Source organism: Rutidosis leptorrhynchoides, chromosome 4 (assembly GCF_046630445.1).
Source record: "Rutidosis leptorrhynchoides isolate AG116_Rl617_1_P2 chromosome 4, CSIRO_AGI_Rlap_v1, whole genome shotgun sequence".
In the NCBI taxonomy this organism is placed as follows: Eukaryota; Viridiplantae; Streptophyta; class Magnoliopsida; order Asterales; family Asteraceae; genus Rutidosis; species Rutidosis leptorrhynchoides.
In genome coordinates, this window is record NC_092336.1 from 493,374,559 (window position 1) to 493,390,176 (window position 15,618).

Genomic DNA, 15,618 nt, shown 5'->3' on the forward strand with positions numbered 1-15,618 from the left:
TGCACCTACAAAGAATTCACTGCCTGCAAACCTTTGGAATTTGATGGAACCGAAGGACCGATCGGATTGAAACGGTGGACCGAGAAGGTCGAATCGGTGTTTGTCATAAGTAAGTGTACTGAAGAGGACAAAGTGAAGTACGCTACGCATACCTTCACAGGTTCTGCGTTAACATGGTGGAATACCTATCTAGAGCAAGTGGGACAAGATGATGCTTACGCACTACCGTGGTCAGCATTCAAGCACTTGATGAACGAGAAGTACCGTCCCAGAACCGAGGTCAATAAGCTCAAGACAGAACTTAGAGGGTTACGAACCCAAGGATTTGATATTACCACGTACGAAAGACGATTCACGGAATTGTGCCTATTGTGTCAGGGAGCGTTCGAAGATGAGGAAGAGAAGATCGACGCGTTTGTGAAAGGATTACCGGAAAGAATCCAAGAAGATATAAGTTCACACGAGCCTGCCTCCATACAACAGGCATGTAGAATGGCTCACAAACTAGTGAACCAGATTGAAGAAAGAATTAAAGAACAGACTGCTGAAGAGACCAATGTGAAGCAAGTCAAAAGAAAGTGGGAGGAAAACGGTGATAAGAATCACCAATACAACAACAACAGCAATTACAACAATAATCGCAACAATTATCCCAACAATCGCAACATCAATCGCAACTACAACAAATGGCCCAACAACAACAACAACAACAACAACAACAACAACAACAACAACAACAACAACAACAACAACAACAACAACAACAACAACAACAACAACAACAACAACAACAACAACAGCAACTACAACAATCATCCCAACAACAATAACAACCGCAACAACAACAACAATCAGAAGCAGCTATGCCAAAGGTGTGAAAAGTATCACTCGGGGTTCTGCACCAAATTTTGCAACAAGTGTAAAAGAAATGGTCATAGCGCGGCGAAGTGTGAGGTCTACGGACCAGGGGTTAACAGAACGAAAGGAACAAATGGTGTCGGAACGAGTAATGGAGGAGCAAGTAGTGTCGGAGCAAGTTATGCCAATGTAGTTTGTTATAAATGTGGAAAACCGGGCCACATTATTAGAAATTGCTCGAACCAGGAGAACACGAATGGACAAGGCCGCGGAAGAGTTTTCAATATTAATGCGGCAGAGGCACAGGAAGACCCGGAGCTTGTTACAGGTACGTTTCTTATTGACAATAAATCTGCTTACGTTTTATTTGATTCGGGTGCGGATAGAAGCTATATGAGTAGAGATTTTTGTGCTAAATTAAGTTGTCCATTGACGCCGTTGGATAGTAAATTTTTACTCGAATTAGCAAACGGTAAATTAATTTCAGCAGATAATATATGCCGGAATCGAGAAATTAAACTGGGTAGAGTTAGGGAGTTTTGATGTAATAGTTGGCATGGACTGGCTGAAGAAGGTGAAAGCAGAGATCGTATGTTATAAAAATGCAATTCGCGTTGTACGAGAAGAAGGAGAACCCTTAATGGTGTACGGAGAAAAGGGCAACATGAAGCTACATCTTATTAGTAATTTGAAGGCACAAAAACTAATAAGAAAAGGTTGCTATGCTGTTCTAGCACACGTCGAGAAAGTACAAACTGAAGAAAAGAGCATCAATGATGTTCCCGTCGCAAAAGAATTTCCCGATCTATTTCTGAATGAATTACCGGGATTACCCCCACATCGATCCATTGAATTTCAAATAGATCTTGTACCAGGAGCTGCACCAATAGCTCGTGCTCCTTACAAACTCGCACCCAGTGAGATAAAAGAACTGCAAAGCCAATTACAAGAACTTTTAGAGCGTGGTTTCATTCGACCAAGCACATCACCGTGGGGAGCTCTTGTTTTGTTTGTCAAGAAGAAAGATGGTACATTCAGGTTGTGTATCGACTACCGAGAGTTGAACAAACTTACCATCAAGAACACCTAACCACTACCGAGAATCGACGACTTATTTGATCAACTACAAGGCTCGTCTGTTTATTCAAAGATTGACTTACGTTCCGGGTATCATCAAATGCGAGTGAAAGAAGATGATATTCCAAAGACTGCTTTCAGAACACGTTACGGTCATTACGAGTTTATGGTCATGCCGTTTGATTTAACTAATGCACCAGCTGTGTTCATGGACCTTATGAACCGAGTGTGTGGACCATACCTTGACAAGTTTGTCATTGTTTTCATTGATGACATACTTATTTTACTCAAAGAATGACCAAGAACACGGTGAACATTTGAGAAAGGTGTTAGAAGTATTGAGGAAGGAAGAATTGTACGCTAAATTTTCAAAGTGTGCATTTTGGTTGGAAGAAGTTCAATTCCTCGGTCACATAGTGAACAAAAAAGGTATTAAGGTGGATCCGGCAAAGATAGAAACTGTTGAAAAGTGGGAAACCCCGAAAACTCCGAAACACATACGCCAGTTTTTAGGACTAGCTGGTTACTACAGAAGGTTCATCCAAGACTTTTCCAGAATAGCAAAACCCTTGACTGCATTAACGCATAAAGGGAAGAAATTTGAATGGAAGGATGAACAAGAGAAAGCGTTTCAGTTATTGAAGAAAAAGCTAACTACGACACCTATATTGTCATTGCCTGAAGGGAATGATGATTTTGTGATTTATTGTGACGCATCAAAGCAAGGTCTCGGTTGTGTATTAATGCAATGAAAGAAGGTGATTGCTTATGCGTCTAGACAATTGAAGATTCACGAGCAAAATTATACGACGCATGATTTGGAATTAGGCGCGGTTGTTTTTGCATTAAAGACTTGGAGGCACTACTTATATGGGGTCAAAAGTATTATATATACCGACCACAAAAGTCTTCAACACATATTTAATCAGAAACAACTGAATATGAGACAGCGTAGGTGGATTGAATTGTTGAATGATTATGACTTTGAGATTCGTTACCACCCGGGGAAGGCAAATGTGGTAGCCGACGCCTTGAGCAGAAAGGATAGAGAACCCATTCGAGTAAAATCTATGAATATAATGATTCACAAAAACCTTACTACTCAAATAAAGGAGGCGCAACAAGGAGTTTTAAAAGAGGGAAATTTAAAGGATGAAATACCCAAAGGATCGAAGAAGCATCTTAATATTTGGGAAGACGGAACCCGGTATAGGGCTGAAAGGATTTGGGTACCAAAATTTGGAGATATGAGAGAAATGGTACTTAGAGAAGCACATAAAACCAGATACTCAATACATCCTGGAACGGGGAAGATGTACAAGGATCTCAAAAAACATTTTTGGTGGCCGGGTATGAAAGCCGATGTTGCTAAATACGTAGGAGAATGTTTGACGTGTTCTAAGGTCAAAGCTGAGCATCAGAAACCATCAGGTCTACTTCAACAACCCAAAATCCCAGAATGAAAATGGGAAAACATTACCATGGATTTCATCACTAAATTGCCAAGGACTGCAAGTGGTTTTGATACTATTTGGGTAATAGTTGATCGTCTCACCAAATCAGCACACTTTCTGCCAATAAGAGAAGATGACAAGATGGAGAAGTTAGCACGACTGTATTTGAAGGAAGTCGTCTCCAGACATGGAATACCAATCTCTATTATCTCTGATAGGGATGGCAGATTTATTTCAAGATTCTGGTAGACATTACAGCAAGCATTAGGAACTCGTCTAGACATGAGTACTGCCTATCATCCACAAATTGATGGGCAGAGCGAAAGGACGATACAAACGCTTGAAGACATACTACGAGCTTGTGTTATTGATTTCGGAAACAGTTGGGATCGACATCTACCGTTAGCAGAATTTTCCTACAACAACAGCTACCATTCAAGCATTGAGATGGCGCCGTTTGAAGCACTTTATGGTAGAAAGTGCAGGTCTCCGATTTGTTGGAGTGAAGTGGGGGATAGACAGATTACGGGTCCGGAGATAATACAAGAAACTACCGAGAAAATCATCCAAATTCAACAAAGATTGAAAATCGCCCAGAGTCGACAAAAGAGCTACGCGGACAGTAAAAGAAAAGATATAGAGTTTGAAATTGGAGAAATTGTCATGCTTAAGGTTTCACCTTGGAAAGGCGTTGTTCGATTTGATAAACGGGGGAAACTAAATCCAAGGTACATTGGACCATTCAAGATTATAGATCGTGTCGGACCAGTAGCTTACCAACTAGAGCTACCTCAACAACTCACGGCTGTACATAACACTTTCCACGTCTCAAATTTGAAGAAATGTTTTGCTAAAAAAGATCTCACTATTCCGTTGGACGAAATCCAAATCAATGAAAAACTTTAATTCATTGAAGAACCCGTCGAAATAATGGAACGTGAGGTTAAGAGACTTAAACAAAACAAGATACCAATTGTTAAGGTTCGATGGAATGCTCGTAGAGGACCCGAGTTCACCTGGGAGCGTGAAGATCAGATGAAGAAGAAATACCCGCATTTATTTCCAGAAGATACGTCACCACCTCCAACTACTTAAAATTTCGGGACGAAATTTATTTAACAGGTAGGTACTGTAGTGACCCGAACTATTCCATGTTTATATATATATTAAATGAAATTGTTATTTACATGATTAAGTGTTTCCAACATGTTAAGCAATCAAACTTGTTAAGACTTGATTAATTGAAATAGGTTTCATATAGACAATTGACCACCCAAGTTGACCGGTGATTCACAAACGTTAAAACTTGTAAAAACTATACGATGACATATATAATGTTATATATATAGTTAACATGATTTTATTATAAGTATGTATCTCATTAGGTATTTTAACAATGAGTTATATACATAAAAATGAGACTATTAATTTAAGAAACTCGAAAACGATATATATAACGATTATCGTTATAACAACGTCTTACTAGGTACATATGAATCATATTAAGATATTGATACACTTGGTTAATTATGTTAAATGATAAGTAAATATATTATTAAGTGTATTAACAATGAAATACATATGTAAAAATAAGACTACTAACTTAATGATTTCGAAACGAGGCATATATGTAACGATTATCGTTGTAACGACATTTAACTGTATATATATCATACTAAGATATATTATATATCATAATATCATGATAATATAACAATTTAACATCTCATTTGTCATAATAAACAATGGGTTAACAACATTCAACAAGATCGTTAACCTAAAGGTTTCAAAACAACATTTACATGTAACGACTAACGATGACTTAACGACTCAGTTAAAATGTATATACATGTAGTGTTTTAATATGTATTCATATACTTTTGAAAGACTTTAAGACACTTATCAAAATACTTCTACTTAACAAAAATGCTTACAATTACATCCTCGTTCAGTTTCATCAACAATTCTACTCGTATGCACCCGTATTCGTACTCGTACAAAACACAGCTTTTAGATGTATGTACTATTGGTATATACACTCCAATGATCAGATCTTGGCAGCCCATGTGAGTCACCTAACACATGTGGGAACCATAATTTGGCAACTAGCATAAAATATCTCATAAAATTACAAAAATATGAGTAATCATTCATGACTTATTTACATGAAAACAAAATTACATATCCTTTATATCTAATCCATACACCAACGACCAAAAACACCTACAAACACTTTCATTCTTCAATTTTCTTCATCTAATTGATCTCTCTTAAGTTCTATCTTCAAGTTCTAAGTGTTCTTCATAAATTCCAAAAGTTCTAGTTTCATAAAATCAAGAATACTTCCAAGATTGCAAGTTTACTTCCAAGTTTTCTAAATCCATTACAAATAATCATCCAAGATCAAGAAACCTTTGTTACTTACAGTAGGTTATCTTTCTAATACAAGGTAATAATCATATTCAAACTTTAATTCAATTTCTATAACTATAACAATCTTATTTCGAGTGGAAATCTTACTTGAAATTGTTTTCGTGTCATGATTCTGCTTCAAGAACTTTCAAGCCATCTAAGGATCCTTTGAAGCTAGATCTATTTTTCTTATTTCCAGTAGGTTTATCCAAGGAACTTGAGGTAGTAATGATGTTCATAACATCATTCGATTCATACATATAAAGCTATCTTATTCGAAGGTTTAAACTTGTAATCACTAGAACATAGTTTAGTTAATTCTAAACTTGTTCGCAAATAAAAGTTAATCCTTCTAACTTGACTTTTAAAATCAACTAAACACATGTTCTATATCTATATGATATGCTAAGTTAATGATTTAAAACCTGGAAACACGAAAAACACCGTAAAACCGGATTTACGCCGTCGTAGTAACACCGCGGGCTATTTTGGGTTAGTTAATTAAAAACTATGATAAACTTTGATTTAAAAGTTGTTATTCTGAGAAAATGATTTTTATTATGAACATGAAACTATATCCAAAAATTATGGTTAAACTCAAAGTGGAAGTATGTTTTCTAAAATGGTCATCTAGACGTCGTTCTTTCGACTGAAATGACTACCTTTACAAAAATGACTTGTAACTTATTTTTCCGACTATAAACCTATACTTTTTCTGTTTAGATTCATAAAATAGAGTTCAATATGAAACCATAGCAATTTGATTCACTCAAAACGGATTTAAAATGAAGAAGTTATGGGTAAAACAAGATTGGATAATTTTTCTCATTTTTTGGCTACGTGAAAATTGGTAACAAATCTATTCCAACCATAACTTAATCAACTTGTATTGTATATTATGTAATCTTGAGATACCATAGACACGTATACAATTTTTCAACCTATCATGTCGACACATCTATATATATTTCGGAACAACCATAAACACTCTATATGTGAATGTTGGAGTTAGCTATACAAGGTTGAGGTTGATTCCAAAATATATATAGTTTGAGTTGTGATCAATACTGAGATACGTATACACTGGGTCGTGGATTGATTCAAGATAATATTTATCGATTTATTTCTGTACATCTAACTGTGGACAACTAGTTGTAGGTTACTAACGAGGACAGCTGACTTAATAAACTTAAAACATCAAAATATATTAAAAGTGTTGTAAATATATTTTGAACATACTTTGATATATATGTATATATTGTTATAGGTTCGTGAATCAACCAGTGGCCAAGTCTTACTTCCCGACGAAGTAAAAATCTGTGAAAGTGAGTTATAGTCCCACTTTTAAAATCTAATATTTTTGGGATGAGAATACATGCAGGTTTTATAAATGATTTACAAAATAGACACAAGTACGTGAAACTACATTCTATGGTTGAATTATCGAAACCGAATATGCCCCTTTTTATTAAGTCTGGTAATCTAAGAATTAGGGAACAGACACCCTAATTGACGCGAATCCTAAAGATAGATCTATTGGGCCTAACAAACCCCATCCAAAGTACCGGATGCTTTAGTACTTTGAAATTTATATCATATCCGAAGGGTGTCCCGGAATAATGGGGATATTCTTATATATGCATCTTGTTAATGTCGGTTACCAGGTGTTCACCATATGAATGATTTTTATCTCTATGTATGGGATGTGTATTGAAATATGAAATCTTGTGGTCTATTGTTACGATTTGATATATATAGGTTAAACCTATAACTCACCAACATTTTTGTTGACGTTTAAAGCATGTTTATTCTTAGGTGAATACAAAGAGCATCTGCTGTTGCATACTAAAATAAGGACAAGATTTGGAGTCCATGTTTGTATGATATTGTGTAAAAACTGCATTCAAGAAACTGATTTCGATGTAACATATTTGTATTGTAAACCATTATGTATTGGTCGTGTGTAAACAGGATATTTTAGATTATCATTATTTGATAATCTACGTAAAGCTTTTTAAACCTTTATTTATGAAATAAAGGTTATGCTTTGTTTTAAAAATGAATGCAGTCTTTGAAAAACGTCTCATATAGAGGTCAAAACCTCGCAACGAAATCAATTAATATGGAACGTTTTTAATCAATAAGAACGGGACATTTCATAAATGACTGCCTCAACACCACAGTCAACAAATGACGAAGGATGTGTCCATGTGACTGCCTTAAGAGGATGTGTCTATATGACTGCCTCATGGTTCCTGGTCTCAATAACTATTAAAACCTGAGAAAATTAAATTTTGAAAAATAATTAAAGTTTAAACTTTAACTTGATTATTTCACAGAATTTCTTAAAATTCTTGAAGGTTATCATGATGTACCAAAATCCCTTTAAAATCCAAACCTGCTCGAAAATTTGAAAGTTTTCGAGCAAATTCAATATCTGAAGGTTTTCGAGCATTGGTGTCTGAAATCCAAACTTTTCGAGCTATGCATTTGTGTGTAAAGGTTCTCGAGCAAGGTTGACTGGAAATTTTTTTTGGTCTTTATGTGGCTATAAAAGGATAAAAAAAATTCACTTTTGACCCCATCACTTTCAAATTTCACTTTTAAATTCAAAAACCCACTTGCTCTGTAGAACCATCATCATCATCATTACTGTTCATCGCCCCCATCCCTTAACAAAATCGGTATTTTCTTCTATTTTATGTGTTTATGATTCAATCCATTGTCACATAGGAACTTAAATAGAATCTGTAATCATCTAAACATATAAGAAATTCCATGATTTATATGCTAGTTTGCTTAATCTCTGTTTATTGTGCAAAGGGGTATCGAACCCTAAGAACTTGAACTGATCAATTGTACCTTTAAAGCAAATCTGTTATGATAAATTGACTTAGGGTTGTTGTCTGTGATAAATAGAACATGATTACTTCCTCTAATCCATTGTTAGATGCTTGTATCCTTTCAATTTCGAATAAGGGTCAATTTTAGGGTTCACGACTAAATCTGAGCATATCTGATGTCTAGCCTTAATTCATGCTTTTGATCGAGTTAGGTTTATCATAGATTTCACTCATTAAAACTCTATTTGGCCTAATTTGTTGATTTTTCTGCTAAGTGATGAATGTGTATTCAAACAGACAGAGTGCTCAAAAACTTCATGTTTTCGAGCGCTCGAAAACCCTTGTTGCTCGAAAATGTATTCTGACTGAAATCCTTTACTGTCTAGAAAAATGTTCAATGACTGAAAACTTGCTGCTCGAAATATTTTGTCTGAAAAACACGTATGAAAATTGAGTACTGACTGAAAACTCTCTGCTCGAAATGTTTGTCTGAAAAGTGTGCCTGAAAAATGTAGAGTGCCTGAAAACTCCCTACTCGAAATGCTCTGTCTGAAAACCTGTCTGAAAATGAGTACTAGTACATGCTCGAAAACCCCTTGTTGCCTGAAAACCTTCCCTTGCTCGAAAAGTGTTTCTGCCCAAAATTTTCTAAGTGTTGGAAATGTTTTAAAACTGTCTTTGACAAATTTTAATTGAAATAATTAAATGTTTTTGACACAACCTTTTCAAACACACCATATGAACTGTGTTTTAACTAACCATGCTCATGATACAACAGCAATGTCGAACAATGCCTTTTTCGATGAAAATGTCCCCACCCCATGTGACTACTGGATCCCCATATTGTTAAACCACCCAATGCACAACGTATTCACTGAGTTCGAGCATGCTTCTGAGCAGCAGCTTCTCTTGATGCGAGACACCATGACTTACCATCCATCTGTCGATGACACCCCTGACTCCTTTTCTTTTCTAGTCACTCAAAACCCTGATCGGAGAGTCTCATTCACTCTAAGTGACATGAGAAGATTCTTAGGCATCCCTGCAAGAGCTGAATATGATGCATTCCCTTCTGAGAATGAGATGTTAGCAGCCGTACAACAACTTAGATATGATGGAGAGGTCACAAAGATAAGAGCGTTCAAAAAACAACGTATGGCACAACGATGGGCAGTACTATACACATTTGTTAACCGATGTTTCAACCCGATGAAAACTGGATCCGACCACATCACCATTTTCTTGTTAAAGATCTTCTATGGAATCGTGTTCCTGCCAACTGCTAATTTTGGCCGAGTTATCTGGGATCGCATGATAGAAATACACTCAGCACCTCTCCCATCATACATTCAATTTCAGAGATTCTACGCAAACATTCTCTCAGGCATCATTGATGACAGCATCAGAACTCCAGAACCTATCCCTATAGATCGGGTTGAACCATTTGTGGAGCAGGAATATATCTCATATATTCAAAAGAAAATAGGGTCCAAGAATGTTCAAGCTCAACTCATACCTGCTCATTTACTAAATCTCGGACCACGAGACGATCCAAGAATAATGAGCTACTTAAGAGAGATAGGAGCTCCTATGGATCCCCTACCACCAGGGGAACCTGCCCAAGGAGTTGATAGGACACCTGGTTAGGGGTCTAGTAAGCGAGGGTCAAAGAAAAGAAAACTTGAGGGGAAAAGAATTGAGGGTGAAAATAGGCCTAAAAGAAAATCAAAACCAAAGCAGGTAACCTATGAACAACTCAAGAAGGTTCTTCACGATATTGATCAGAGTGATAAGGATGGAAATGAGGGTGGGGTTGAAAAATCAAGAGAGGATGTGCGGACCAGGAGTGAGATGGGGCAAAAAGAAAACGTTAGCCCCCCCCCCCCAAACATCAGGAAGCCACTCAGATGCATAAATATCTGTTTCATATGAGTTAGAATCGGCATCTCTAGATGAGATTCACCAAAAACAATTTGAAAATGTGTCTAGTGCTCGCAAGGATTTGGTGCAGTCTTATACCGAACGTTCAGTTTCTATAGCTCAGACTGCAACAACAAGTGTAGAGCTTAGCAAATCTTCGGAAATTGCTTCTCTAAGATCGCTTGGAAGTCCTGTTTCAGTAGGCCTCACTGCTCAGCTCTCTAGCTCAACAGTGGTGATAACTGAGTTTCGTCAAGAATCTCAGGCTGTTTTCACTAACACTTCTTTGCAGGGCTCCATCACATCCTCACTAATTATCTCCATGGCTCTTTCACCATCACGATTAACATCACCACCACCTGATCTCAATTCTTCCCCACCACCGTTATCACCTCCAATCATGACATCATCTCCTATCACCCAGACTGTCACTCATTAACCAAATCTCACGTACATTCAACGGGAAAACAAATTCCACGCTTATCTTCTCTCCGTTAATCTTTCTGAGGGTGACTACATCAGGAAAGCTATCCTTGGTCTTCTCAACTCTTTTCAACTCATCCTGAATTATCCACCAGTACTTGAACCAATCCCGTGTCGTGTTGATCAACCATCTTCCTCCAGGCGACATGATGGCCCCGATTCCGGCGGCCAACATGAGGGGGAGAATATCGGAGGAAGATCCACTGTGCATATCACTCAATCTATCAGTCAAGTGCAAACTCCACCTAGCTCTTCCAGGAAAGGGAAAGAAATTGTTGATGACTCTGACATGCCTGAAGGAATGGTCAAAGGGATCGATTACACAGTAGAAGAAGATGATGTTGCCCCCGAAGGACATGACGTGATCACAATCAACTCTGATGATGAAGATGATTTCGACGAAGTTATGTTTGTTGATGTCAAAGAAGAAGTTAAAACCGAAATCGAAATGTCCGAAGCAGTGGTTACCTCAGCCGAAACCTCCCTTGCTATGGTAGTGTACACAAATCCTGACGTCGAACCCATCACCTCTCAGTCTGAAACAATCATCACATCCGCACCACAGCTTATCATCCCAAAATCTAAAGAAGAAGAGGAAGAATACTTCACAAACTTGAAACCCCAACCTACTACGGTCATTGAATGAGCTTTCACTAAAGAAAATTACGTAAACTTAGAAGCTCCGAACGAGGAAGAGCTGAATGAATTTGACCAGTTTGTCACTCAGGAATACACCGGTGAACCTGCACCAAGGTTTCCCAAATCAACCGCTCCACCACCTCCTGATCAATCCACGTCATCCGATCCTCAACATGAAGAATTCAACAAACACAGATCACTTCCGATCAAACTTGGTGAACGTCAATCTGAAGAAGTATTACTGGGCTTTTGGTTGGAGGAACAAGCTTATAGGATCTTCGTAAGTGAAGATAAACTCAAAAACGTGCCAGTAGCTGAAAGGTTCAAACCAATTGGGTGTTATGATTTTCTCAATGAGAAGGAAAAGTTGATAATGTACCATTACCAAAGGAGGATTTATAAGAACTGGGATGAGTTTGAAATGGAAGACTAGAAAGAGAATCCGATTATCATCATAAATAGTGTGTTCTGTAGATCATTATCTAAGAGAGTGTATACTCCATTTTTTAGAGTAATTCGTTCAAATGACCATGAATACACGTTCTCGGAGTATGATCTGATTGAACTCAATCCGGTTGACGTATTATTTCTATACAATTGGTTGAGAAACAAAATAAGAAAGACTTGGGTTATCGAAATGGCAATCGAAAGGGTGAGAAGGTTCATGAAAGACAGAATTAAACTGGCTTCTCAATATGATCTGCAGCTAGGTGTCGAATCTATTCAAAAGAAGATTCTGCTCTCCGCACCAAATCAAACCATCGATGATCTGGATTTGTTTTCATTTAGGATTTGCTATTGCTTAGACGCCCCTGAAGAAGGTTTCATATTTTGCAACAAGATCAAAAAGCCAATTTTCATCCGCAAATCCGAGCTGCCAAAATACTCTGACGGGACTCTCAAGCGTGCACTAAAGTTCTTCGACATATGCAAACGAACAGAAAACATTGGGAACTACCAAAAGCTGATGACAAATGAGATGACAAATCACATCAATGAACTTCTTGAATTCAGGTTGTACAAGAGGCAATTTGACACTTCACTGGGAATCAACAGAAAGAAAAACTACTTCACAGGCTCACAATATGTGCCAATGTTCGAATACAAAATCACCAGCCTCAAACAGTTCATCATTCCCAAACACTATGAAAGGAATTACACACCGGGAAGTGACGTGATCAAGGCAATGAAAGCTGAGGAAGAAGCAAAGAAAAAGGCCTCAGAAGGTGCCAGCCAAAGCTGATGATTAGGTGATGATATTTTTGAAAACCGCACGCCAAGGGGGAGATTGTTGACATATATTTATGTAATAGATTAGTGGCGCACGGTTTTATCTTTGTTATGTATTGTATTTACTGTCTTACTATGGTAACTTTGTATTTTTTGAAACTAGGGAGGTTGTCATATATAAACAACCTCCCCACAACTATTGTAACTAGTTATCCATTTTGCACTAAATCATCTTATCCTTTCTCTCATGTGTTCTTGATAACTAATACTTCCAACCCACTAATCAACTCACAAACCATCGATCTAGGCTCCATTAGGGACTAACAAATACTATAATTATCATTAATATAACTACTAGTATTATTATTAGTGTTATTAATATTAATATTATTACAAAAAAATAAACAATTGTATTATCAATATTCTTATTATTAGTAGTTTTATTTTAGTGATATTATTATTATTATTATTATTAATGGTATTATTATAAATATTATTATTAGTAATTTTATTATTAATTATCAGTATTTTATTATTAATTTATTTATATTTACACCTTAGTAATACTAATCAGATGGAAACAAGTTTTTCAGATTCCAAATCGTAAGAAATCAGGTATATATCGACTTCAAATTGTTATTTTATTTTAATTATCGTCCTTCTTGTCTACCAATTTGGAACTCTCGAATTCAATCATCAATACAAACAAACTGGAATCCATTAATAGTCCACTCCAATCCCATTATATCAGATGGGCAGCAATTCATAGGAAAAGAAATTTTTATATATATATACCGATAACCCTGTTCTTGGTACTTTCTTCCATAATTCGAATTCAATTACCATTTCAAAATCTAAAAGTGCAGTTAAGTTAGAATTCAATTAGTCAATCTTTCTGTAAAATATTATCTTTTAGTTCTTTAAATCAAGAACGAATTTTGGAGTCAAAGTTTGGAAATCAAAAGTCAACCGATGTGTTCTTGAAGAAATTCGAATTCGTGTTTGTGTTTCAAGTCCAAGTAATGATTCCAATAGTTTCTATAAATGTTTTACAAACTATTTCATGTTGGAATCATAGTCCAAAACGTTATCAATTTCAAAAACAATTATTTTTCTTTTGTGTTTATGCAGCGACGGTAAGCAGCTCTTTTATTTAATTTTTTTTTCATTTCAACCACAATCAATTCGATTCTGTATAAGCTATAAGACCCCAAACCAAATCTATGCTTCGTTAGCATTTTACTTATGGTCGATTCATAAAATTGGAGAAGAAGAAGGAATACGAACAAATAAGATTACGGGTTATATAGAAATAGGTTCTATAATAATTCAGGAAATGGGCAACAGCCCAATTGGTTTCATGTGATGGCGGGTATACGGGAGGTCGCGGGTTCGAGTCCCGTTCATGGCAATTTTTTTTTAAAAAAAGGCTTATCTTCAAGGTTGTACTCTATTTTATTGTTATTATTATTATTATTATTATTATTATTATTATTATTATTATTATTATTATTATTATTATTATTATTATTATTATTATTATGATTATGATTATTATTATGATTATTATTATTATTATTATTATTATTATTATTATTATTATTATTATTATTATTATTATTATTATTATTATTAGTGTTATTATTGTTATTATTAACTATTATTGTTACATGAGTAATAATATCACCATTACTAAGTATTATCATATAGCATTATTATTATTGTTATTAGTAATATTAAAATAAGTATTATTATTATTATTATTATTATTATTATTATTATTATTATTATTATTATTATTATTATTATTATTATTATTATATTAATAGTATTAAAATGATTATTAATATCCTTAATATAATTTATATTATTATCATATTCATTACTAGTATAAGTATTTATCATTATTATTATGAGTATTATTATTATTATTATTAAGGATATTATTATTATTAACATATCATCACTAATATGGTTATGATTATTATTGAGATCCTTACTATTATCATTCAAAGTATTATTACTAAAATGTTAGAATTACCATTGTTATTAGTATATGTATTATTAATATTACTAAGATTAAGATTGTTAATATTATTATTATCAATAAGAAAATAATACAAATTATTATATATTTTTTCTATAATATTAGTATTAATATCATTATTATTAATAGGATTCTCCTTTAACAATGATATTAGTATTATCATTAAAAATGACTATTAAAAATTCTATCAAAACTATCATTATTATTATTATCCATAAACCAGTAATATTCCAATTATTATTTTTGCAAACAAAAGATATTTATATATATATAAGTATATTACAATTTCAAAATAATATGTTTTATTATATATATCAAATAAGCATTATAATACATTATAAATATTAATAAAATTCATATATAATTATTAATTATAATACATAACTAAATATATATAAATTTGTTCGATTACAATTATATGTTTTAGTGAATACACAAATGATATTGGTTCGTGAATCCGAGGCTAACCCGGCATTGTTCAATATAGTCATATATATTTTTACTACAAAATACATTAGGTGAGTTTCATTTACTCCGAATGCTTTTGCAATATATATTTTTGGGACTGAGAATACATGTGACAACCCGGAAATTTCCGACCAAATTTAAACTTTATCTTTATATTATTCCGACAAGATAAGCAAAGTTTGTTAAG